This window comes from Molossus molossus, unplaced genomic scaffold (genome assembly GCF_014108415.1).
Source record: "Molossus molossus isolate mMolMol1 unplaced genomic scaffold, mMolMol1.p scaffold_m16_p_4, whole genome shotgun sequence".
Taxonomy (NCBI): Eukaryota; Metazoa; Chordata; class Mammalia; order Chiroptera; family Molossidae; genus Molossus; species Molossus molossus.
The window spans coordinates 39,012,107-39,037,577 of record NW_023425377.1 but is presented as its reverse complement, the minus strand read 5'-3'; the positions used below and the strand labels follow the sequence as shown (position 1 = coordinate 39,037,577).

Here is a 25,471-nt window from a genome sequence, read left to right as displayed (position 1 = left end):
ACCTACCTACCTACCTACCTACCACATCACTCCACTCTTCCCCGACAGGGCACCCTAACAGGCTCCTCACTGCATTGCAAACCACCTTCATTCCCACCTCCAGTCTTTGGCACATGTACTCGCTCAGTATGGAACTCTCTCTCCAGCCTTCTGTCCAGGATAATCCCTCGTCCCAACACCTTCTCTGGTGATGCATGTCTATCAAAAAGCTCTTTCCTCTGCATTCCCGCCTTGTGGACCCCAGTCACAGTCTAGTTTGGGGTAGCCCAGGCCCAGCTCCAGCCTTGTGCACAAGACCGTGCTGACCTCCAGCCCATCCCTCCCTCTTTCCAGTAACCAGGGTTCCACCAGGCTGAGTTGCTCCCAGTTTGCTCAGTAGACATTCCTGCTGTGGTCCCTGAATCCAGCTAAAAATCCCTTATAATGTCCCTAGGCCTACTACCATTCTTTACTATGTTCAACTGCTTTTCTCAATCTTCTATAAAATGCTCTGCAAATGCAATTCTAGAGAATCAACTCTGGGTCAGGCACTGGGGACAATAGCATGATCAAGAAACGCCCAGTTTTTTCCTTGGAACACTGACATGCGGAAAATCTAACCTAACTGTCCCTCTAGATCCAATTTATATAGACATTCTAAAGCCAACTACCACCCTTAACACTTGTTACCTTGTATCATCACTACCTATTTCCTTGTCTTTCTTGATGGAATGGACCAGTCAGCTCTGCTTACCACTATATCTCTGCCTGCTGCCTGGTGGGCTCTCAAATGCTGGCTGGATGATCACTGATGAGTTGGCATTTACTGTGGATGGGATTCTCCTAACAAAGATGAGGGTGGCATTTCCAAAAGCCACAGTACTCAGAGACATGGAAATGGGATACCATTTGGGGACCTTCTCTGGGACCAATCATATACACATACCTGGCTAATCCCAAAGCTCAGACCCTCGAAATCCAAAGAGCTTCTGGAACTACTTTGGGGATTCCCAGGAAAGGAATACCACCACTGTCCTGATACCTGAGGTGGGAGGCACACAGAGGCCTTCCGACTCCCTCACAATTCTATGGCTCCAAAGACCTCTCTTCTTGCCACTAGACCAGCTCAGTAACAGACCAGAGGAAAATACTTACCTTTCTCACATCCGTAAGAGGCTGACCTCTGTTAAAGCTGTAGCAGAAAATACTCTTAAATAAATAGTGCACTCACCAAACCACTGAAATGGTCAACCGTGAAGTCTTTTATTATCTAAGCAATGAATGTGTGCATATTGATCCTGAACGAATATTGACTAAAACTACTGGGGAGCTGCTAATCAGACATCCCTATCTCCAGCTCCTGATGATGAAGGAATTTGAGCTATCAGTGCTCAAGTCACTGTGGCTGAGGGACTACTGCCCTATCCTTTCCCTGCAGCTGGATAAATGCCCATATGTCCACATGCATTTGTCACCTTCCCATCAACTCCAGTCATGAAGGCGAACCTGAGACACTTAATTCTGAAGCGTAGGATATTAATCCTATTCACAACATTCTCCTCTGTTTACTTCTATCATACCAAATGATAAACGGTGCTGCTGCTGTCATGTCCCCAGAGGCATGTGGATATACTACACACAACTATCACTCACAGAGCTGGGGTTCACAAGCTACACTCTGATTGGTTCAGAACAGAGACCTCTGGTACTCTAGCCAATCAGAAAAAAACATCTCTCTCCATTCATAAAACACTACAACATAAAGTGAGCCAGATAATTAAAGATCTTACAGTCTACCCTGAGGGAAGCAAGGGAGTGCAAACAGGGACTGAAGGATAAATTAAGGTAGTAAATAAATCCTAAACCGCATTTTGTTCCAGTAGATGTATCTCCCTCACGTGTTAGATTTTTAGTGGCGGGAAAAAACAAAACCCAAACACAAGTGTTATTCACCACAAGCAGGGAATAGTTTGCAGAAAACTAGTCTGGGATTAAGATTTCATCTCTGCAAACCCTCTCCATGGTGTGCTTCCCCAAATGCACTAAAAGAACCACCACTACACAGGGTGGGACAAAAGTAGGCTTTCAAAAGCTTCTCACTACTGTTAAAGTCTAAATCCCTCAGCGTGTTTCTGATCAGGATCCTCTGTGATTTGGCCCTTTGGGTTCTATAACTTCACCTGACTCCCCTCTTGGATCCAGCTGTCCTGAGCCTCTGGCAGCTCCCCAGCATGACCTCTTTTCTCATTGTTCTAAGATTCTGCACATGTGGTTCCCCAGGCCTCAAATACTTATCTCAACCTGCCCTCCTTTGCCCAGCCAATTCCTAATTGGCCTTTCTGTGCCTGGTAAGGGCTTGTTCCTGGTTAGGTTATCGTCCTGGGGGCCACTATGAGAGAATTGTGGCCTCCTGCGCTGACCTTGCAATGGCCACTTGCCTGTCTTTTCCGCATGTCAGTGTTCCAAGGAAAAAAACTGGGCATTTCTTGATCATGCTATTGTCCCCAGTGCCTGACCCAGAGTTAATTCTCAGGAAATATTTATTGAAAGACATTGATCTGGCAGGCTTGAGCTAAGCAAACAACCTATACAACATTTTGGTATGAAGAGCTGACCACTCAGGCTCCCTCATGAGAGCTAAGGTGAGGTCCAACATATTTCTAATGCTACAGAAAGTGGGGAGAACCCATAGAAACTGTATATACCCCACTCATCCCTGCCCCTTCCCAGCCCATGTGCCAAAAACAGAGCTCTAAAAAACTCAACACAAATCGAAAGGCACACTCAAAGAGAACTAGGGAGTACTGCAATTCTGATGAACACCACAAATTCTTGGGTTTTGTCAACTTAGGGTTTCCAGTGTGTTCTTTTGTTTATTTAAATAAACTCCTTTAAATGACAGGGCAGCATTAGCTCTGCAAGTATGACAGGCAGGTCCCAGAATACATGTATTCCAAGCCTCTCTTGGGATGGAATGAGGGCTCTCAGGATTCTGCCATCTCCAGGGCCAGAAGAAACAGCAGATTGAGATGCACCACTCCCTGGCCCATTTGGTATGGATTGAACCAGTGACTTATAGTTGTATATGTGATGTTCTAGACAACTCTCAAAGTTTGATAAAATGTGAGCTATCCCTTCCTCATTCTAAAGGCCCTGTCTCAAACAACTTTTACTTACTTTAAACTCCTTCCCTCCTCCTTAATACCTTTATTACCATTACAATGAGAACAGGTTAAAACAAAATGACAGACTGGAGAGATTTCCCACTCTCTTAAAACTTTGTTGGGGAAAAATTTAACATCTTGAGGATTTCCCCCCAAGGATAAAACAGGTTTACAAACATATCTATCTATCTATCCATCTATCTATATCTCAAACAGCATCTTGTGCAAGATTGAGATGCCACTGCCCAACTTTGGTAAGTTGTGTACAAGGGGTATTAATTCCAACTGCAGCATGAGGTGTCCATTTCAGACTAATAACTGCTCTGACAGCAGAGAGTACCCTAAAGGTGGCCTGCAGTAGGTGGATTCTACCTAATTTACCATTGGAGCCTCTCACTCAAATCTAAAGCTGTTCAAAATTCCCCTGAGGCCCTGGAGCAGGGAGCCTTGGAACAAAGCACTTCCCCCACCCCCACCCACTTTAACGGTAAAACCTCAAACCACAAAGGTGGAAAAAAAGAGAAGCTAGCAGGAGTGCCTCTCTAATTGTCTATTCTTATGAGCTGTTTATTAAATCATTAAAACCTTACAAGGACTTCATGGGCATTGTAATTATTGAATTCAAGGTTTGTCTCAGCTGTTTCTACAGAAGCCTCTCACTTTCAAACTCAAGAATATTTTCCCTAACATCTTGTCTAAAAGAACCTTTCAAGCAGTCTACTCACAAGATCCTTGAGTGATCTGTGGTCCCTGCAAGAGTGGAGGTGGAGTCCACCACCCACACACCTGTTGTCAGGTGACCTGGCGGCAGTATCTGCGCACTCACCTCGCCTCGCCACCCCACCTCACCCCACCCCCAGCCAGTCTCTTCCCTCCTGGCCTTCTCCACAGCAGGAGACTGCAGCCTTCCGGAGTTACCCTTAAAAAACTCTCAACCGAAAAGCAAACAAAAGACCCATCAAGAGCACGGCGAGTGCAGGGGGGTTCCCGTGGCCCCTCTCCGGCCAGTCTTTGGACTACTCCTTCCCCATCCCAGCCTGGCTCCAGTCCCGAGTGTCCTCTAATATCCCCCACCCCACTCGCCCTCCAGCAGATAGAGCCAGGCTCCTATACCACGACTCCCGGGGTCTCTGCCCGACTTATTGTGCCGGGGCCGGCAACTCGCGGGCCGGTGGGGCCTGACCATGTCCAACTCCACGCACAACCGCTCCCGGGCGCACAGGCCCAGGCCCGCCAGGCAGCGCCGCGGGGCCGCCTCCGGCCTCCAGCCTCCAGCCGAGCCGTCTGCCCGCCCACCTCGGGAAGGGTCGCGGGGAAAGGGGCCGCAACTGTCTCATCCCCACAAAAGCGCCCGTGCGCGGGCAGGAGGACGCGGTTGCGAGAAGTTGGCTTCCGGGTTTGCTTTTTGAACAAAACCAAAGGGAATCCCACGCGGCCCCGGCATGGCCTGGGAAGGCACCGTGCGCGAGGCCCCGGCGTGGGCCACGCCAAGCCCGGCGGCCCGAGCCGGCCAGCGCCTCCCGGTGCGCACCAGGCCGGGCCGCTCCCAGGCACCCGCGGCCGGAAGAGCGCGGCGGCCGGACCCGGGCAGCGGGAACGGGGCGCGCGGCGAGGGGCCCGCGCGGCACTTACGGGCGGCTCGGCGGCGGCGGCGGCAGCAAGGTGTTCGGCCTGTGCCTTCTGGGCCGCTCGCGCCTTTTCTCTCCGCGCTCCTCGCTGGCCCGCCCGCCTCCTCGCTTCCCGCCCGCACGCCCCGCGCTCGCCCCCTCTGCCCGGCTCCGCTGCCGAGTGAACTGGAACCAGTCGCCGCGGCCCGGGATTCCCACAATGCACAGCGCGCCGCTCGTCACATCCCATCCCGTCCCGGCGTGTCCGGCCACCCCTTCCGCGCCGCCCCGGCCTTGACCCCAACCCAGCCGCCACGCACGCGGGGACTCTCCTCGCTCCGCTGGACGGCGTCGGTCTGTCCCCGGCTGCACCGACGCCCTGGCGTCCGGCCCTCTGTCCTTAGGCACCTCGCGCTGAGCTGGACGCCGGACGCCGTGTCCACCAGGGCAGAGATGCCCGGCAGAGCTGCTTCTCCAGCGCGTCCCAGCCTGTGTGTCTCTCTCGAGTGGCCCTTACTGAGCGCCTACTGTGTGCCTAGCCCTCAGCGTGGGTCTTTTGCTGTCTCGTCTCTAGAATCCTTCCCTTTTGCCCAGGGAAAGAGGCACAATTGCTGTTATGTTTCCCTCCCCAACCAATGCAAACCTCCCGCGCACCTCAGAGCCCCCTCCCCCGCCCCCCGCTGTCTTTAGATAAAAGTCCCCAGCAAACCTTTTCTGTCCCAGAACCAACTACTGCACATCCGGCTCCCTTAGGGTGCTTCATCATGACCCCCAGAACTCTGGACCTGCTTTGCACACGAAACCTGTTAGCTCCTTCTACTTAGACTGAGCAAACGTTCACGATTGAACCCAGTTGGGATTCACTAATGTAAAAAGCGATTCTTTATCACCACACACATGTGTAAAAACTGCAGCCAAACAGAAAGAGGAGGGGCCATTTTAAAGACCATCTATGAATCCCTAACTTAGGTTTCTCTCCGCAAAGCGTTAGTGCCCTATCCTGGGTACTTAAATAGGACCCTCCCTCTAATCCCCTCCTCTCTACCTGCCCAAGTGTGGAGGGGAAGGCCACCTGAGCTGCCAGCTATGGACCAAATTTAGATAACAATACCCAGCAGAATTGGTGAGCGGTTTAATGTACCGCCTCCCCTCCCAGGAAACCCCTCCCAGCCCTCAGGCTGCTCGCTAGAGCAGAGGTGGTAACCTCTTCCTTTCACCATGGTGTTTTACACCGGACTTTGCAAAGCAGTATCCAATACATGTCACTTATGCATTCGTTGATTCAATTAAGTACTGAAGTGATACTTTGGGCGATGCACCAATTTGGGTAATTTAAGATAAAGCAGTAAACAGAACAGGCAAAATTCCCTGCCCTCCTGGAGATTGCAGTCTAGGGAGATAAAGAAACACAATCAACAAAAGAGATGATGTGGTAGATGGTATAAATGCTGTGGAGAAAAATAAAGTGGGGAAGGAGGATAGGAAGTGTGAAGTGGGGTAGAGTTTCACATTTTAGAGATCTCCCTGAGAAAGTGACATTTAAGCAAAGACCTGAAGAAATTGAGGGAGCAAGCCATGTGTATATCCCAGGGAGGAGGGTTCCAAGCATGAGGAACAGCAGCAATTGCTAAGGTCCTGAGGCAGAAGTGTCTCTGAGATTCTCAAGGAATAGTGAGTATGTTCTTACCACACACAAAAGATTATAATTATGTGATGGGGTAGCAATGTTAACTAAAGCTAAAGTGATAATCATATTGCAGTACATAAATGTTTCAAGTCAACATGTTGTATACCTTATATTTACACAGTGTTATATGTCAGTAATATTTTTATTTTTAAGAAAGGAATAGTGAGTGTGAAATTGGAGTGGAATGAGTGAAAGGGAGAGTTATAGGAGATGAAACTGGAGAAATGATGTGTCCCAAAATAAAGCATTAAGGATGTGTGAAGAACTTCTCACACCGAAGAAAGCTGCAGAGGGGTGTCATAGGAAGGTGCACAGACCACCTGCCTTGTTGCTCTGTCCTTCCCTGGGTCCTTGTGCAGACCCCTCGGTTCTGCAGGGACCAGCCACCAGGTAAGGTTTCTGTGGGCCACAGCAAGCCAGGAGGATGCCAGGCTTCTTTTATTCACTCACCTGACACTAGCTGAGCACCTACTGTGTGTCAGGCCCATGCCAGACTCCTTCCCAGGAAGAGCAACATTCTAGATGTATTTCCACCTGTATGGAGAGAGGGAGATACCTGAGCCTGCTGGTGCTCTGGTGGTGGAAAGACCTGAAGCTTCTTCTTCCCCAGGTCCTCAGTGATGACCAAGGCCAGACTCAGAGGATGATTGTCCAATAAATGTCAATCTGCAACCCTAGGGGACCAAGAAGTAACTCACTCACCTCCACCCTAGCATTGGTTTCTGATGGTGACTTGGAAGTGGGTAATGTTCAAAAGGTCAATTTTTCTCTCCATCTTATTGCACACGAACCATGTGCCAGGTCATATACATGCCATCATTGCACCCTCACAACAGCCTCAGCAGGCAGACTATTTCTGAGACATTTCTATGTCTCATTTTACAGATGAAGACACCACACACTAGGGAAACCAAGAATTATGCCTGATATCACAGAGAGGGCAAGCTGGCGCTGGGATTCACACCCAGGTTCGTCTGGGAACTGAGCTCTCATGGTTAAGAACTGAAGAGAGCCTTTCCATTTATCCTCCCCACATCCCCCAATTCTGAGTGGGTCTTTTTGTCCCGTTTGTCATGCATCACTGCCCTTGGGTTAGAGTCCACAGTTCTCTAAGAGCTGATCTTGGTGCCATCCGCAACCCCTTATGCCCCTCCTCAGTGTGCCATTCTCATAGAATTCACTAGGAATATTGTCCCCGTGAGTTGTTTAGTGCAGAGGCCTTGTCTCCACCTCTCTTCAGAAAGCTCCACCCTCCTATCCTCAATCCCCACCCCTCAGCACACCTGGGCCTTAGGTATTTTTGCCTTCATGGGTCCCTTCCTCCATTAAACACACACACACACACACACACACACACACACACACACACACACAAATAAACAAACACCCCTGCATTGGTACTGAGGCAAGATAGTAAGAAGCTAGAAAAATTCCTTGGCAAGTAGAATGGGGAGACTGAGACCAATAGCTGAATGAACTGGCCAAGTAATTTACAGCTGATACAGAAGGTCACCTTCCTAAAGATAACATCTAGGCCTCAGTTGTATTTCAGCTCCAGGCCCAGAAAAGCAGCAAAACCAGTCATTAGTCATCTGCAATGACTAATGACCCCCACCCTGGCATTGACCAATCAGTAGAGACCAGGATCCTGAAAGAGCACACCCGGAAAACTGATGAATAATCTGCTGAAACCCTCCCCTGAGACCTCCTCTAAGATTCCCACCTGCAAGAGAGATAAAAACCCTCAAGACAAAGGACCCAGTGCACGCTCTTCCCTCTGGGAAGCATACCCATGCCTTCCCCTTCACCCCCCATTTCCCCCACAGACATCCAGCTCCTAAACTCTAAGGGACCCCATGAGACCTGCAACCAGGGGAGCAATAAGCAGTGGCAGCTTGTCCCAGGTTAACCCTCTGAACCTGTCCCCAAGGCCCCCTTTTCTCTGACTTCCCAGGGAGCTAAGGGAGCCTAGCCCGTGCTCTCCTGTTGCTTCTTCTGTGCTAAGCCCTCCCTTGTTTCATTGTTCCCAGCTTTAATAAATGTACCCTCAAAGTCACCTAGACTTGTGAAATGTGTCCTACATGAAGTTAAGAACCCACACACTATGGGCTGGCCCTAGGCAGACCCGAACAGGGTGAGATTCCCTGTCTGATAACACTATTGCATTGAATAACTTATTTTAATTTAATTAATATATTTATCTTTATACCAGTGCAGTCATAAAGTGTAATTTTTATGTCTTGTTATAGAGGAAGGGGCCCACAAAGGTAAAGGTGTCTAGGGCCCACAAAAGTATTAATGTACTGTTTCAAGAAAAATGATGTTTTGTGAAAAAGGCAGAAACTTTAGCCCAATGCAATAACAACAAATGCTTTTACTCAAGGCAGCCATTCTAGTTTGTCACCTAGCAGAAGCACTTCATGCATACTTACCATGTGGTCACATAGAATACTTAAAGATGTGTCCTGATAGGTGAAGATTGAATAAAACTAATACTTTCTACTGCTTCGTCAAAGACATTCTTAAGTGAAACTGTTAGATTATTTTTCTGCAAGTGCTTGGCAATAAAGAATAACATGATTATTAGTGCCAGTGCTGATCTGTGCCGATCCATCAGCAGTTTTGCCCACTTTTGTTTTTGCACCATTGGGGCAAAGATTAAGATAGTGAAAAAGCTAAGTAATGTCTTAGCATTATTGTGAACATTTTGGACCAGGTGGATCCCTGGAAAGGGTCTGAGTGACCTTGGAGGGTCTGCAGACCCCATTTTGGGAACCACTGTACCAAATATCCTGAGGCTGTACCATCACCTGTTTACCCAGTTCCTTGTTATAGTCGTTTTTTCTTTCAGGCTGTTTTTAATTCTATTATAAAGACCTTATGAATATCCTTATAGTTACACATTTGTGGACATCTGACTGTTGAGAATAAGTTCTTAGAAGTGGAACTCCTGCCCAGCCAGCGTGGCTCAGTGCATTGAGCGTCGTCCCATGAACCGAGAGGTCCCAGTTTGATTCCCAGTCAGGGCACGTGCCCGGGTTTCGGACTTGATGGATCCCCAGGGGGGGGGTGTGCAGGAGGCAGCCAATTGATGTATCTCTCTTACATCAATGTTTTTATCTCTCCTTTCCTCTCTCTCTCTAAAAAAAATCAATAAAAACATATTTTAAAAAAAGAAAGAAAAAAAGAAGTAGAACTCCTGGATCAAAGTTTAAGAGCTTTAACACAGGTAGCCAGTGGCCCTCCAGAGAATTCAGGGCAGAGCAAGGCCAGTGGGCAGGGCGGGCCCGAGTATTCCTGAAATTCCCCGGTACCTCTTTGCCCCACCCCAAGTGTTCTCCAAGTCATTTGATGATCTGAGAGTCAAACAGTGAGGTGTCACCATGTCCCTTGGTTTAGCTTGACCTTGTTTGTGGAAGGGAGAGAGTGGGTCTCCAGTTAATTCCTAAGCTTTTGATCAACACACATCAAGCCAAGAGGAGTGAGTCTGTGCGAGGCAGTGGGGGATCCCAGGAAGGAAAGCCTCTGGTAATCCTCTCCCTACCATTCGCGCCCCCCAAACCAACAGATGCTTTTCCTTTTCCATGGGACAGATGATTGAGTCTTCTCTGCAGGTGCAGCCTTCTTCCAGCCTTGATTACTTCAGAGATAAGTTCTCTCTCTTTGTTCTGCAATGGGCCACAATATCTGACTTCTGACACTTTTCCTCCCTTGAAACAACCCCCAACCCCTCCCTTCTTTGTTAAGCAGTTAGTGCCCTTCTCTGGAGAAATGCAGGTGAGTATTTACCCTTAATGCAGAATAACAAAGGAAACAAGGAAAACCATCCTAGGGTGTATGTAGGAAGCAGGAGGGTCTGTATTAGGATTTTCAGTCCTAGAGGCATCTCTACATTTAAATATTTTTCCCCCTGAAGTTAGAGCTGAACTGAAAATGCAGTTTAAAGGAATTAGGCTACCCGTAGAGCAGTAGCACTCTGAGGACAGCTGTGGGGTCCTTGAGATCCTTTCATGGGGCCTGTGGGTCTAAACAACTTTCATAATAATAATAGTAAGACCGTATTTGCCTTTTTCACTGTGTTGACATTTGCACTGGTGGATAAAACTGTAAAGCACAAAAAACACACACAAAGCTAGTTTCACTTAAGAATTTTTAAATGTCCTTAATGACAAGATTTAAAATTTTTTTGAAAGCTTGTATTTGCCACCATGAGCTTGATAGCTTCCCAATACCTAAAAAAATTTTCCTGATGAGATTGGTGTTAGTTTAACTAAAGTGATTTTTTTGATGTTGTGTAATAAAATTTGTCAACATTTGGAAAGATCTTACATATCTTAGTAATATATATAAGATAGTATAACTTTGTGAACCAGTGTTTTCCAAATGACTAATGTATGATGCTACATCATGCATAGGTTTTAAAAAATCCATTCAAAGTACAAGATAAGCCAATCGATTTAATGTCACAGAGTATGAGACGTTCAGTGATATATTTTAATATTTTACATAACTACTAATATTTAAGAAGTCAACTCTTGTCAATTTGGCATTGTAGAGGAAAAAAAGGGGGGTTCTATGGAAAGTAACCTCACAAGGTAATCTGATCATATATTCCTAATGGGGCACATCATGGTGTATAGTCACACCTCGGGCACGTAACTTCTTTGGTATATGGTTTATCTATGCCTGAAACAAGCCCTGCTCATTGTTTCATGCATCTAGGTTAACACACCTTTGAAATAACCACCTTCATGAGAACACATATTCTTGTTAACCATCCTGTAATCCAATACCCCCAACCTCCACATAATCTTCTTTACATTCTTTCCTAATTTTAAATGCATAAAAGAAGCTACAAACTGTTATTGTTCAGGGCATTTGAGATCTTGCTCCCCAGCATGTCATCAGTTTGGCTCAAATAAACTCTTATAAAATTTGGTTATTTCAATGTTGACTGTGTAGAATCTGAGAACAACGTCCACAGTTATCTGCAAAAGTTATTGTAATGTTCCTACTTTGACTACATTAAAAACAAAACAAAATCTTTTACATGAAAAAAAAAAATACCACAAGAAAGTCAAATGACAAACTGGAAGAAAATATTGGCAAAATATAGCACAGATAAAAGCTATTATCCCTGTCTTAATCTGCCTGGGCTGCCATAACAAAATACCATAGACTGGGTGGCTTAAATAATAGAATTTTCTCACAGTTCTGGAGGTTGGAAAGTCCCAAATCAAGGTTCTGGTACAGTTCAGTCTCTAGTGAAAGCTCTCTTCCAGAGCACATGGCCAGTTGTTGACCTCACATGACTTTTCCTCTGTGTGTGTGTGTGTGTGTGTGTGTGTGTGTGTGTGTAGAGAGAGAGAGAGGAGGGGAGAGAGAAAGATGCTCTGGTGTTTCTTCTTACAAGAACACTTATCTTATTGGATTAGGGCCCCATCCTCATGACCTCATTGGTGGTTAGGTCTTCAATATAAAATTTGGGGACACAACTCAGTCCACAGATATATATTTTTTCAGCATATATATATATTGAATATATGTATTGATTGAATTGAAAATTGAATCTATATAATCCTGAGAATTGAGGGGGATAGATTAAAAATCTCATTTTAAAAAATGCTCAAGAGATATGAATACTTAACAAAAATATCTAAAAATGGTGCTTTAAATGGTGCTTTAGATGTTTAACATCACTCATAAGAAAAGTACAAATAAAACTATGCCTAGTCCTGGCCAGTTTGGCTTGGCTGTTGGAGCATTGGCCTGTGGACCAGAGAGTCCCGGGTTCGGTTCCCGCTAGGGGCACATACAAAAAAAACTATACCTAGATATCATTTCTAATAGCAGACTGGCAGAAGTTCAGAAGCTTGAAACTGCACTCTGTTGGCAAAGCTGTAGGGAAGAGATTCTCACATTACTGGTAGGAGTACAAACTGGTACAGCTCTATGGAGAGGAATTTCACAATATTCAATAAAGCTCTCTGCATGTACTTGTAACCAGGCAATTCTGCTTTTAGAATTTACTCTGAAAATGCACTCCAAAGATCTGAAAATATGTACCCACAAGATTGTTCATTGTTTTGTTATTTGTAATTGCAAAATATTGGCAAGTGCTTAAATATTTAAGCAAAGGAGGTGGTTGAATAAACTTTGATAAATAAACATAATAAGCATGATATGCTGTAAAAATGAATGATGATCTCTAAGAATTGATTATGGAGTGATTTCCAGGAGATATTGTTAAGTGAAAAAGGTAAAGTGCATATGAGCATAGTACGCTACATTTTGTAAAAGAAAGAAGAAAACATAACATACACACATCTCTACAATTAGAAATAAGCCAGAAAACAATGAAGATAGTTACCTATGAGGGATGAGGGGCAGAAAGAAAGGGAGACGATATTTCTCTAAGTGTGTGTGTGTGTGTGTGTGTGTGTGTGTGTGTGTGTGTGTATTGCATATTTTTGGCTATTGGAAGCATGTTAATATTCTATATATTCAAAAAATTGAAATTTCATCTATAAAGATGGGCAGGAAGAAAATTCCTAAAACTGAACTCAAACTGAAACCAGTGAACGCAACTGTATTTCAAATAAATACCATAATATTAGTAAAGGTGGGGGGGAGTAATCTATTTTGCTTATGAACACAGTATTTCATACTCTCAGTCTATGCTGAGAAAGGAAGCCAGGGAAGAATTATCAAACAAATCCTAAACCATATTTATTGAGCTGGGTTTTTTTTTGTAATGCTATGGGAAAATCTATTCTAAAACACTTTTGGATTTATTATAGGATTTAGCAAATAAGTAAATATGCTGATGTTATTGGGAACCAGGGTTCTCCCTGTGGGAAGAAGGGACATATAATATGGAATGGAGGAAGGCAAAAAAGAATGGTATGGGAATGAACTGAGATTGGAGGTATTGGTATGAATTCATTTCTAAAACAGATATATATAAATGGATATACACATACATGTATATACATATGTGTATCTATTTATATGTATGTATGTATGTGTACACATATGTGTATGTATATAGTGTATACATACATACACATATATACATATATACATATACATATATACATATATATATACATATATATATATATTTCCTAGCTCTGCTGAAAGGGCCAGAAGAAAAAACACCCCTGTAACAATAAGCACATCTAGCACCCAGATTTGGTTTCTAATTCCATTTCTTAATCAAAGGAGCCAAGACTCCTTGGAAAAATGGCTAATTCTAAGTCTGGGGTAGGAAGTATACAAGGTGAGCTTGGATATCTTGCTATGCCAGAAAGTAGGGGAACACACACACACACGCACGCATGCACGCACAAAATAATGGGGCATGTCACAAGAACAAAGAAGCCAGTTTGAAGAGGTTCCTATGGGTTCAATCTGGAAAAATTGAGGGATTCATGAGTCCATAATGATAATAAAAGGATAATACATGTATTTACATAAAATACATACATATGTAATATATAAATATATTTTACTTATATACGTGGGGACAGACATTCTCTTCCTTCAGTTGAATGGCAAGTAGTGAAGACAAAGGGAGTGGTGGAGTTGGAAAATCAGCCCATTGCAACCGTCATAGTAAAGAGCAGTTTCTGCAAAAATCATCACTGGTACTATATTAGTTTCTTATTACTGTTGTAACAAATTACCGTAGATATTACAAAATGTGTCCTTGACATTTTACCAAGAAATTACTTTTCCTATCTTTCCAACAATTTCAAGAACTTAGAATCTTTTAACTCTCTCAACTTTTCATTCTCATGAAACTTCTACCTGTATTTTAAACTTCACAACGTTACTAGGATTATTTGCTACCCCACATATTGACCCTTTCTGGTACTCTTCATTCTCCCTCACAGGCCTATGTTTCCATGTGGATAGTCTTTATTTTCCCCCCAAAAAACTACCATTAATGCTTCTTTTAGTCCAGACTTGCTGGCAACTAATTAAGTTTTTTCTTCCTCTTTAAAGAAGGCTCAAAACTTCTTTATTTTCACCTTAATTAACAAATCCAAGTTTTTACAAATTAACTCCCATGTATGCATCACCCAGCTACAATGATCAAATTCTGTCATTTTTGTATCTTTTGTACTCCCAACCACTCCCAAACCTGATGGTGATAAGAATGATGATAATGATTTTCCACACATTTTAGCTGTGCAATTTGGACAAATGGTTCCACCACTTAATTGCCTCCATTATCACGACACAGAACATTTTCATGACTTTAGAAAGTTCCGGAACTTTGAGTCCCTTCTCATTAATCTCCACCCTCAGAAGTAACTGTCTTTTTGTTTTGTTTTGTTTTTATGGTTTTCACCTCAGATTGATTTTGCCTGTTTTAGAACTTCATAGAATTGGAATTATATAGTATGTCTCTTTTGTGTTTAGTTGTTGTTATCCAGCATAACGTTTGCAAGATCAATCTATGTTTCTGTATATATTAATAGTTCATTTATTTTTATTGTTGAAAAGCATTACATTGTATAACTATATTGTGATTTGTTTTTCCATTCTCCTGTTGGTGGATATTTTTCTTTCCTTTTTTTTTTTTTGTCATTGTGAATGGGCACTCTTGTACAAATCAGTTTATGAACATATGATTTTATATCTCATGGATAAACACCTTAAATTGAAATTGCTGGGTCAAAGTGTAAGTGTGTATTTATCTTGATAAGATATTGCCAAGGAGTTTTTCCAAAACAGTTGTACCCTTTTATGTTCCTACCAGCAATATGAGAGTTCGGGTTGCTCTACCTCCTTGCCACCTTCCAGGAGCCTTATAATGCTGAGCACTTTTCCACCAACTTACTACTGGCCATTCAAATATCTTTTTTTTGTGAACTGTCTGTCAAGTCTTTTGCTTATGTTTATGGTTTTGTTTGTCCTTTTGATTATTAAATTGTAGGAGTTTTATGTATTCTGGATATAAATTATTTCTTGATTATATATCTTGCAAATATTTTCACCCAGCTTGTGGTTTCCCTGTTCATTTTCTCTCTCTCTTTTTTAAATATTTTTTTATTTTTCCATCACCATGTTTATTTTCTTTTTTAATCCTCACTAGAGGATATTTTTTCCATTGATTTTTAGAGAGACTGGAAGGGAGGGAGAAAGAAAGAGAGAGAGAGCGATCAATGTGAGAGACACATCGATTGGTTGCCTCCTGCACATGCCCCGACCAGGGCCAGGGATGGAATCTACAATGTGCCCTTGACGGGGAATCAAACCTGTGACCCTTCGGTGTGTGGGCCGACACCCCAACTACTGAACCACACCAGCCAGGGCCATGTTTATTTTCTTTATGGTGTCTTGTGAACAGATGTCTTAATTTTTATAAATTCCATTTTTTAAATGATATCTTTTATAGTTACATCTTTCTATTTTGATGTAAGAAATCTTCACCTAGCCCCAAATCAGGAAGATATTTTTCTTGCTAGCTGTATGGTTGTAGTTTTTACATTTAGGTCTCTAATCCAAGGCAAATTAAATCTTGTGTGTAGTGTGAGGTAGAGAGTTCAAGCTTTGTTTTATCTCATCGGAGATTCAGTTGTTCTGGAACCACTGGAAGCGTGTTGAAAGTACTTCACTTTCCCCATGGGCTCGATTTGGCACCTTTACTGAAAATAAATTGACCATGTAAATGTCTCTTGAAAAAGAATGTGTGTTTTGCAGTCATTTGGTGAAATGTTCTTTCCTTAATGAAATCTTACAACCTTTCATCTTAATCGCCTTGGAAGTTTTTTGGTGCCTTGGAATATACGATTTTTGTAAATTGTCTGATGTGTCTATGTTTTTTTAGTGGAGGTATTGCCTTGCCACAAACTATTCCAACTGCCTGGAAGTGAAACTGTTTTGGTCAGATTTGCTGCTATGATTCTAACTTCCTGGAGCTAGGTGCTCTTTCCTCTTATATGAATTCCAGGATATAAATGTCTCTCTAAATCCAGGTTTACTGCATCCCACAGTGTTTTAGTCAGCTCAGATTGCTATAATAAAATTCCATAGGATGGGTGGCTTAAACAACAACTTGTTTCTCATAGTTCTAGAGACTGGAAATTCCAAGATCAAGGTGCCAGCAGATTTAGTGTCTTCCTGGTCCATACACAGCCACCCACCTTCTTGCTGGGTCCTCACCTGGTTGAAAGAGAGGGAGCTCTGACCTCTTCTTCAAGGGCATTAATCCCATCATGGGTGCCCCACCCACGTTACCTAATCTAAACCTGATTATCTCCCAGAGGCCCCACCTCCAAATCCATCACACTGGGTATTAAAGCTTCGATGTTTCTCTCTCAGAACGATGCTTTTCTCTCTCTCTCTCAAAAAAAAAAATTAATAAAAATATATCCTTGGGTGAGAATTAAAAAAATAATAATAAGCCCTGACCGGTTTGGCTCAGTGGTTGGAGTGTCAGCCCATGGACCAATGAGTGTTGGGTTTGATTCCAGTCAAGGGTACGCACCTCGGTTTCGGTTCATCCTCGGCCCTGGTCAGCGTCATGCAGGAGGCAACCAGTCAAAGTGTCCCTTTCATGTTGATGTTTCTCTCTCGCTCTCTTTTTCTCTCTCCCACTCTATCTGAAGATAAATGAAAAAATATCCTCAAGTGAGAATTAAAAATAATAATAATAATAAAACAAAATAAAAAAGAGTAAACAATTAGATTAGATCAAATTAATTTTCACTTTTGAAAACATCAATAATAATTTCTTGTGGGATGATGACTATCGATTTAGCATACTTATAATTAAAATCAGATACACATTAAATATTAATAATATAGATACAAATATAATTATATTATGTACATAATTAAAACATACAATGACAATAGCACAAAGGCAGGGGACAGGGACAAATAGAGTCAAAGTGTCCTAAAATCCTTATAATGTCTGGGAAATTGTAAAAATATTCATTTATGTTTGATTTTAATATATCAAAAATGCATGTTGTAGTCTCTAGGTTTATCACCAATAGCGTAGTAACTGAATGGGTAACTGACACTTAAAAGAAAAGAAAAATAGAATAATAAAAATACTATAAAAGAGTAAAAAAGGAGATAGAACATAAAAGAGGTGGGACAAATAGAAAATAAATAGTAAGTCACAATACTTAAAGCCAAATATTAAGCATTAAATATAAATGAAGAAAATGCTCCAGTTAAAAGTCTAAGTTAGCCCTGGCCAGTTTGGCTCAGCAGTTAGAGCGTTGGCCTGAGGTCCAGAGAGACCTGGGTTCAGTTTCCGCTAAGGGCATGTACCTCAGTTGCAGTTTGTCCCCGGCCCTGGTTGGGTCGTGTGGGTGGCAGCCACTCGATGTATCCCTTTCACATTGATGTTTCACTCTCTCTCTCTTCCTATCTCTCCCTCCCACTCTATCTGAACAAAGAAATGGAAAAACGTCCTCTGGTGAGGAATAAAAACAAAGTCTAAGAGTAGATTTAGAAACGACAATAACAACATCAACCAAATCATCTTTAAATATATAAATTATTTTAGAATAATGGGATGCGCCTGGCTGGTATGGCTCAGTGGTTCAGCGTCGACCTATGTACAAACAGGTGGCCGGTTCAATTCCCAGTCAGGGGCAAATGCCCAGGTTGTGGGCCAAATCCTCAATGAGGGGTGTGCAGGAGGCGGCCAATCAATGTTCTTTCATTAATGTTTCCATCTCTCTCTCCCTCTCCCTTCCTCTCTCTCTAAAAATCAATAAAGAAAAATTTTTTTTAAATAATGAGATGCGCCATGACTGGGTAGCTCAGTTGGTTAAAGCATTGTCCGGATACCCCAAGGTTGCAGGTTCAATCCCTAGTCAGGGCACAAACAGGAATCAACCAATGAATGCATGAAGAATATTAGAGAAAAACAAATGAGGTCCAAATAGAGTATGGTGTTTAGTTTAGTTTTGTAGCACGTTGGTTCCTTAGTTGTTACAGATGTACCATAGTAATGCAAATTGTTACCAGTAGAGGAAAGTGGATGCAATGTATAAGGAACTCTGTATATCTTTGCAACTTTTCTGCAAATTTAAAAATATTCTAAAATAAAACATTTATTTAAAAAACACAGTGCCCGCCCTGGCCAGTTTGGCTCAGCGGTTGGAGCGTCGGCCTGTGGTCCTGAGAGACCCGGGTTCGGATCCCACTAAGGGCACGTACCTCGGTTGCAGTTTGTCCCCGGCCCTGGTCGGTTGTGCGGGTGGCGGCCACTCGATGTGTCCCTTTCACGTCGATGTTTCTCTCTCTCTCTCTGTTCCTATTTCTGCCCCCCCCCCCCCCCCTCTACCTGAACAAAAAAAAAAAAAGGAAAAATGTCCTCGGGTGAGGATAAAAAACAAAACAAAACAAAACAAAAAAACACACAGTGCCCTGGCTGGTGTGGTTCAGTTGGTTGCAGCATTGTCCCATACACTGAAAGGTCTCAGGTTCGTTCCTGGTCAGGGTATGAATCTAGGTTGCTGACCTTCCTCCTTTCGTACCTGGAGGGATTTCCTGCACATAATGGAGGCCACTCCTATTGCTAAAATGAGGGAGAGTTTTTCCTTTGCTTTGGCAGACAGTAGTAACTTGTGCAGGGAGTACAGAGTCAGAGACGTTGTCTGGAACGGCTCCCGCTGCCTTGTCCCCATGCTGGGTGTTTGGGGAAGAAGCAGGGAGACCTGAGTGAAGGTGCCCTGGCAGGTAAGTGTGCGGGAGTCCCAGGGGTCATTTATTTCTTGCTCTTCCTCCAGGAAGTCCCGCCTGGTTTACTTACTCTGCCGAGTTGGGGCCTTCACGCTGGGGTTCTGAGTAGCAGACACAACTATTCACACATGCCACCCCAGGGGTTGTGCAGTCCCCAGAGGACTTGCTGACTGGGCACTGTCCAGGTCTACCCCCAGTGTGGCTTGTGGGCTACGAGAAGTCTGTCTAAGATGGAACAGCGAGGCCACACCTAGGAGACTCGGTCCTCCCTGCCCCCACTGCTCCCCTGCCACTCTGGGCCGGCTGGAGCAAGACTGGCCCACTGGCTGGGGTCCTGGAGCACAAACCCTTTTCCTCTCCCTGTTTGCTGAGCCTCCTCAAGCTCGGGCCGCTCATTATTCTCTGCCGGTGAGTGGGAGAGGCCACGCCAAGGGGAGGGCCAATTATCAGGGCCTCACCGCCACACACCGCCTTGGATGCATTTTCTCAAATGGAGAAGTCCTCTTTGGGGAGAGGCAATTTGTGGGGAGCTCAGGGCAGCCTAATTTATGGGCCCCCCTCCTCCCCAGATCAGAGGGAGGCAGCTGCGACTTAATCTAATTAGCTGGGTTAGAGCTGGGCACATCACCAGAATGGGTCTGGAATCCTGGTAAACGAGGCACATTTTCTTCTGAGCAGAGCATGGCTGAAGAGGACAAGGTCTAAAGTTACTTCATTCATTTGGATCATCTGGTTAGAGATGTCTTCCAGTTTGAAATTCAAACCCACTTATTTTTCTTAACAAGAATCCAGGCCACCAACTACAGTGTTCTGCTCATACACGGGAATAATTGAACGGAGCTCAAACGATCATAACCTAGTGCTCTCCAAGGCAGATCCAGCCGCCTCACACTCGTCCGCAGGGAAGCGAGTGTGTTCACAGGGCAGGGAGAAGCCGCCAGCCTTGTGCTCTGCTCTGCAGTGCCCTGTGGGCCAAGTTTCAGGGGATGCAGGCCACTGGGCTGGGGACTTTGAGGGGCTTTAAAAAGAAGGGGGTCAGGGCAGCAGATGCTTCCTAGGTGGTACAAAGCTCTCAGCAGGGTTTGGCTCTCTGTTTAATTTAAGGGATGATCAGGGTAAGAGCTGGAAGGGACCATGAAGTACTAATACTTTGGTGGTAGCAACAATCATAATGATAATGAGGACAGATTCTTATTTTTTTTATGCTTACCCGAGGATATGTTTATTGACATATTTATATATATATATTAGAGGAGATGAAGGGAGATAAAGAGAGAGGGAGAGAAACATCAATGTGAAAGAGAAACATCAATCAGTTGCCTCCCATATGCTCCCTGATCTGGGACAAAACCTGCAACCTAGATATGTACCCTGACCAGAAATCGAACCCAAGACCTTTCAATGTACGGGACAATGCTCCAACCAACTGAGCCGCACTGGCCAGGACACTTTGTTTTTTAAATAAATGTTTTATTTTAGAATATTTTTAGATTTGCAGAAAAGTTGCAAAGATATACAGGGTTTCTTATACTTTGCACCCACTTTTCTCTACTGGTAACAATTTGTGTTACTATGGTACATCTGTAACAATTAAGGGACCAATGTGCTACAGAACTATACTAAATACTGTACTCTATTTGGACCTCATTAGTTCTTCCCTAATGTTCTTTTTCTGTTCCAGGATATCACTTCATATTTAGTCATTATGTCTCATCCTCCTCTGGTCTGTGACAGTATCAGATTTTCCTTGTTTTTGATGACCTGGAGAGTCTTGAAGAGTACTGGTATTTTGTAGAGCTCAGTATACCCTTCCTTACATTGGTTCCCCCTTCTACTGTGCCCCACTCCCCTTTCTTCCTCACTCCAGTTTCCCTGCCACTGTATTTCCTAGGAAAGTGACAGCATGCAAGCTTTTGCCTCTGGACCTGCCTTCTAGGAAATATGGGCTAAGGCTCTCTTATTCTAGGTTATAGATCTTTGAGATTCCAACTGGAAACCTGCGCTGCTCATCATAACCTTTCCTGATTGGCAGGCCTCAAACTCTAGTTTTTGTTTCTGCAGCCTGGGAAGAGGTTGTCAAAAGCTCTGCTCAGCTTCTCAGCTGCCACTTTCTGATGAGCTATTCCACTAAAAAGTCTGAATTGACAAACATCTCACGGGGAAAAAAGATGCCAAAGACTGGACTCAAATTCCTGAGTTCTCCTTCACCCTGAGATCTTGCTTCTAGAAATCCTTTAATGTCACCTAACAGTTTAAAGATATGCATTTGTCTTCTTTTTAAGTTATTTTCAGCTAGAAGCTGGGTCTGGAAAAAAGCTAGCTCCCCATTCCAGGAACTCACAACCCTGGGTTTTAATAGGAAACCACAAGGTATTGCTAGAGAAACTGCTGTTTTCCTGTAGACAGTTGCAGGCCCCCAGCCCTACAGAGAACAAAATGGGCTCTGTCCTCTCACTGCCCCTTCCTTCCTTCCTTCCTTCCTTCCTTCCTTCCTTCCTTCCTTCCTTCCTTCCTTCCTTCCTTCCTTCCTTCCTTCCTTCCTTTTATTGTCTTCATTTTCTAATAGCTCTGCATATTTGAATGTTTTTGTGGAAAGTAGTTTCAGCTCAATTTTTCCTTATATCCTGCAGCTGGATCTTTCAGCTGGAGAATTGTATTTTATCCTTGCCCCAGGATATGTTTTTATTGACTTGAGGGGGGGGGGGGATAAGAGAGAACCATCAAGTGGTTGCCTTCCATATGTGTCCCAACCGGGGATCGATCCTGTAACCTTTTGGTGCACAAGACGGCATTCCAACCGAGTCACTCAGCCAGGGCTCAGCTGGAGAATTTTTATACATGTAGGAAAAATACAAGCCAACTTAGCCATTGAAACAATTGCAAGGGAGATGGAGGTGGGGGCATGCCTCTCAAAGGTATTTTCCTCACTAACCTACATCCCATCATTCAGGGACCTTTCCACAGTCCTGGTGTCTGCCTCCTGCCCCTTTCCATCAATGCTGACTCCATATCTCCCTTTCACGAGCATTCAGTTATCATTATGTGCATCAGCTATTATGTAGTATTGCCCTCTGGTGGTCAGAACTGTTAGCCCCTGTATTAAATGGGCCTGGGATGTTGCTGTTATGAACTCTTTGTCAACAAAGGAGAAAGGAAAATTTCTTTAAAAGAACTGTCATCTCCCACATCTTGTAACAATGAGTCTTTCCCCCCGATCTCTTGCCTTAACTCACCTAGGAAACTGGTGAACCGCATCTTAATTAAGAGTCAGTAGGTAACAGGGATTCTGTTATTGGCTTCTCAGATTTTTAAGAATGCTTTGGGGGCTGGCTCTAGGTTGAGAAAGTAGGGGTGATTTAGAGAACAGGATTTGCCTAATTTAAAAATGGCTCTATTCAGGGTAACTTTGGAAACAAATGAGCTTTGCACAATAAAGTTTGTTTCTTTCTTGTGCAACGTCCCATCATAGGTTTTCCTAGTTGGGTAAGTCTCCTACTTAGCTCTCCACCACATGATGTCTCAGGGACCCAGGCTCCTTATTTCCTCCCTTTTCTAGGCTCCCAGAGAACCCTCCAGTTAGCCAGTAGACAGCAAAAGGTAATCAAAGGTTGCACATGGGAGGGTTTATGGGCCAGCCATGGAATTTGTATCCATCACTTCTACCCACTTTGGACATTCCATTGGCCAGAATCCAGTCATATGGCTGCACCTACCTGCAAGGGAGGCTGGGAAGTGTTGCCTAGTGGTTGCCCAGGAGGAATACAGAAACAGTTTGTGAACAGCTACAAGTCTCTGTGTGTGTGTGTTTCTACCTTCTGAAGAGGAAGTAAAGGGAATGTCTTGGCTTTTGCCAAAGGGCCCCCAAACCTGCTCGACTCTTTTATTCCTTAGTTTTTTGCAAACCCTGAATTGATAGCAGCTTTGGATATGGTGTTTCAGCCTCTTACCATTCATTAAAACATGGAATATTTTCCTGGTCCTAAGGGAAGTCTAATTAGCTGACATTATTGCTAATAAGCTTTTTATTGAAGTTTGACATAATGTAAAGAAAAGCAAAAAAAAAAAAAAAAAAGAGCCCATAAGTAATCAGCTTAATGAATTTTCACAGGGTCAATATAGCTATGTGACTACTACACAGATTAAGAAATAAAACATTACCACTATCTCAGAAGCTGACAGGTATGGGTGGGTGGGGAGTTCTCGGTGATGAAGAAGGTTATTAGTGGCATCGAGTTGCTGGCACATCACTTGGGCTATGATGCCTCCTCCTTTAAATGTTAAAGACCTAATAATAACCATTGTAATTATAACTAATAAGAATGCTTAGAATGTGTAGAGTGCTTTTTCTCCTTCATTCCCCTGAAAGTAGTTTGTAAAAACAGGTTTCAGAGTCCTGTAAATTTGGGCACAAGTAATGGCCCCAACGCAATAGCTGTGTGATCTCGTACAAGTGACTTAACCTCTCTGGATGCAACCAAAAAATAGGAATGTGAGGCACTCTTATTCTCAATTTTAACCTCTTTCCTTGGGGAGGCCAGAAAGCTCTACAGACTCTTTTGCAGCTAGAATTCTGAATGGGAAGAAACTCCCACTAGTTGATCGTTTTCATAGGAGGTTTGGAAGGTGGAGCTCAGGGAGCCCTCTTCTGTGGAAGCAAGCTTGGTTGTGGTGAGCTAAGAGGCAGCCAAGCACATGGTCACCAGCTTCAGAGTTAGAGAGATGGTTGTGACAGTAGCTATGGTGGCAGCAATAGCAGTTTCCTGATGGCTCAACTATGTAATGGGTCCTTATATTCAACAGCGCATTGTCACCCCTTGCGTATACTTTTCCAGCCCTTACCATAATCTTGTAAGCATTTCATTTCCTATACAAAAATCCCCTTTTGTTCCAAATACCTAGAATAGGTTCTGTTTCTTGCACTGAATCTCGTTGACACAGATGATGATACTGCTAATTTTTAGGGTCACAGGATTAGGCAAGCTCTGATTCCTGTCACAGAAGAAGCGCTCAGTCAATAGTAGTCACTTATGATCACCATAAAACTAACTGCTGGCTGTTCAAATTGGGGGGAAACTAGTTCTGTAAATTACATCTTTGCTGCCCACCAATGTTAGCAGGATTTTTCCCACTTTGTTTTCCTCCAAGCGTCAGCAGGCATCTATAACAAGAGGAAAAGGATCCTAGCCTAAGTTGCTTTCCCCTTATGTTCTGCCAACAATTCATGTTGCCGTAAGAGATTAGGCCTTTTTATTGCTTGCCTCATTGCCCTGCTGTCTGCACCGAAGTTACGTCGTGGCTGGCTGAGCATGTCCTTCTGATGGAGTCCAGGCCTGTTGCACAGAGAGAAAGGGGGTTATTTGATCTCTTGACTGTGGCTTCTACAAGTCCCACTGAGAGTGTGCTTACCCACAGTGCTCAGCTATGCTAATTGGCTCAGCGTAGCCAGAAAAGCAAAATTCCACCTAAAGCAATGAGTGTTACTTCTGGCAGGATTTGGCATTTGGGAGAGGGGCTCACGGTCCCATCCAACCCTTTTTCAGACACCCAACACTTTTCAGAACCACCACAGCTACTGAGCAGCAGCTTCTTGATCAGAGTGATGGAGGGTCATGAGGGACATCCCCTGCCTCCAAAGAAATTTTCACTCAGCCTGGACTGAAGTCCTGGAACAGGAGAACCCCTCTGATTGGATGTCTGTCAAGATGGATGCAAAGCCAGATACCTTGCCCACCGAGTGCCGTTCCATGGACACTATTGGTGGGAAGGCAAAGTAGTTACTCTCTCTACCCCTGACTCACAGGGTTTTTTATTTGTTTGTTTATTAAAAAGGTGGATGGAACTTTTTCCACTGTGCATTCTCATTACAGCTCTTCCTGAAAGGCAAACTTATCCTATTAAGCCAACTCATAAAATCATTAGACCCTGGAGAGAGGCTTGGACTCAATTTTTCCACTAGCAAAATCTTTATGAGAGTGGAGCCTCTAACTGTAGGCTTCCATAGTATCCCTGTCACCAATGCCAGGCCTCTGCCCCAACTCACATCTTCTCAGATCTCAACCCAGCCCTTGCAGCTCCCAATCACTTCAAATTTACTTCAGGACTACTAGGTGGTCTTGATGGACTATGGAACTCAGCACTAAGAGCCAGTGTTTGTTATGAGGAGGAGGAGGTGGAGGAGACGAAGGAGGAGAACAAGGACATTTACTCTTTGAAATCTCTCTCTCTCTCTCTCTCTCTCTCTCTCTCTCACACACACACACACACACACACACACACACACACACTTCCCTTTACCCAGCATCCCTATCTCTCTC

General features: G+C 43.9%; 1 protein-coding gene across 10 annotated transcripts in view; it reads right to left on the bottom strand.

Moving 5' to 3' along the window:
- Positions 1 to 5,478, bottom strand: part of LOC118616024 (core histone macro-H2A.1) — an 81,184-nt gene extending 75,706 nt beyond the window's left edge. For 5 of the 10 annotated variants that reach the window (XR_004956518.1, XM_036241360.1, XM_036241361.1 and 2 more), the window contains exon 1: positions 4,776 to 4,884. The gene's annotated coding sequence lies outside the window, so the exon portion shown is untranslated. Of the gene's footprint in view, positions 1 to 3,868; positions 3,888 to 4,775; positions 4,943 to 5,459 lie in introns of those variants that run through there. The other 5 variants (XM_036241355.1, XM_036241359.1, XM_036241356.1 and 2 more) reach the window with 4 other exon arrangements.
- Positions 5,479 to 25,471: the final 19,993 nt, after the last annotated feature.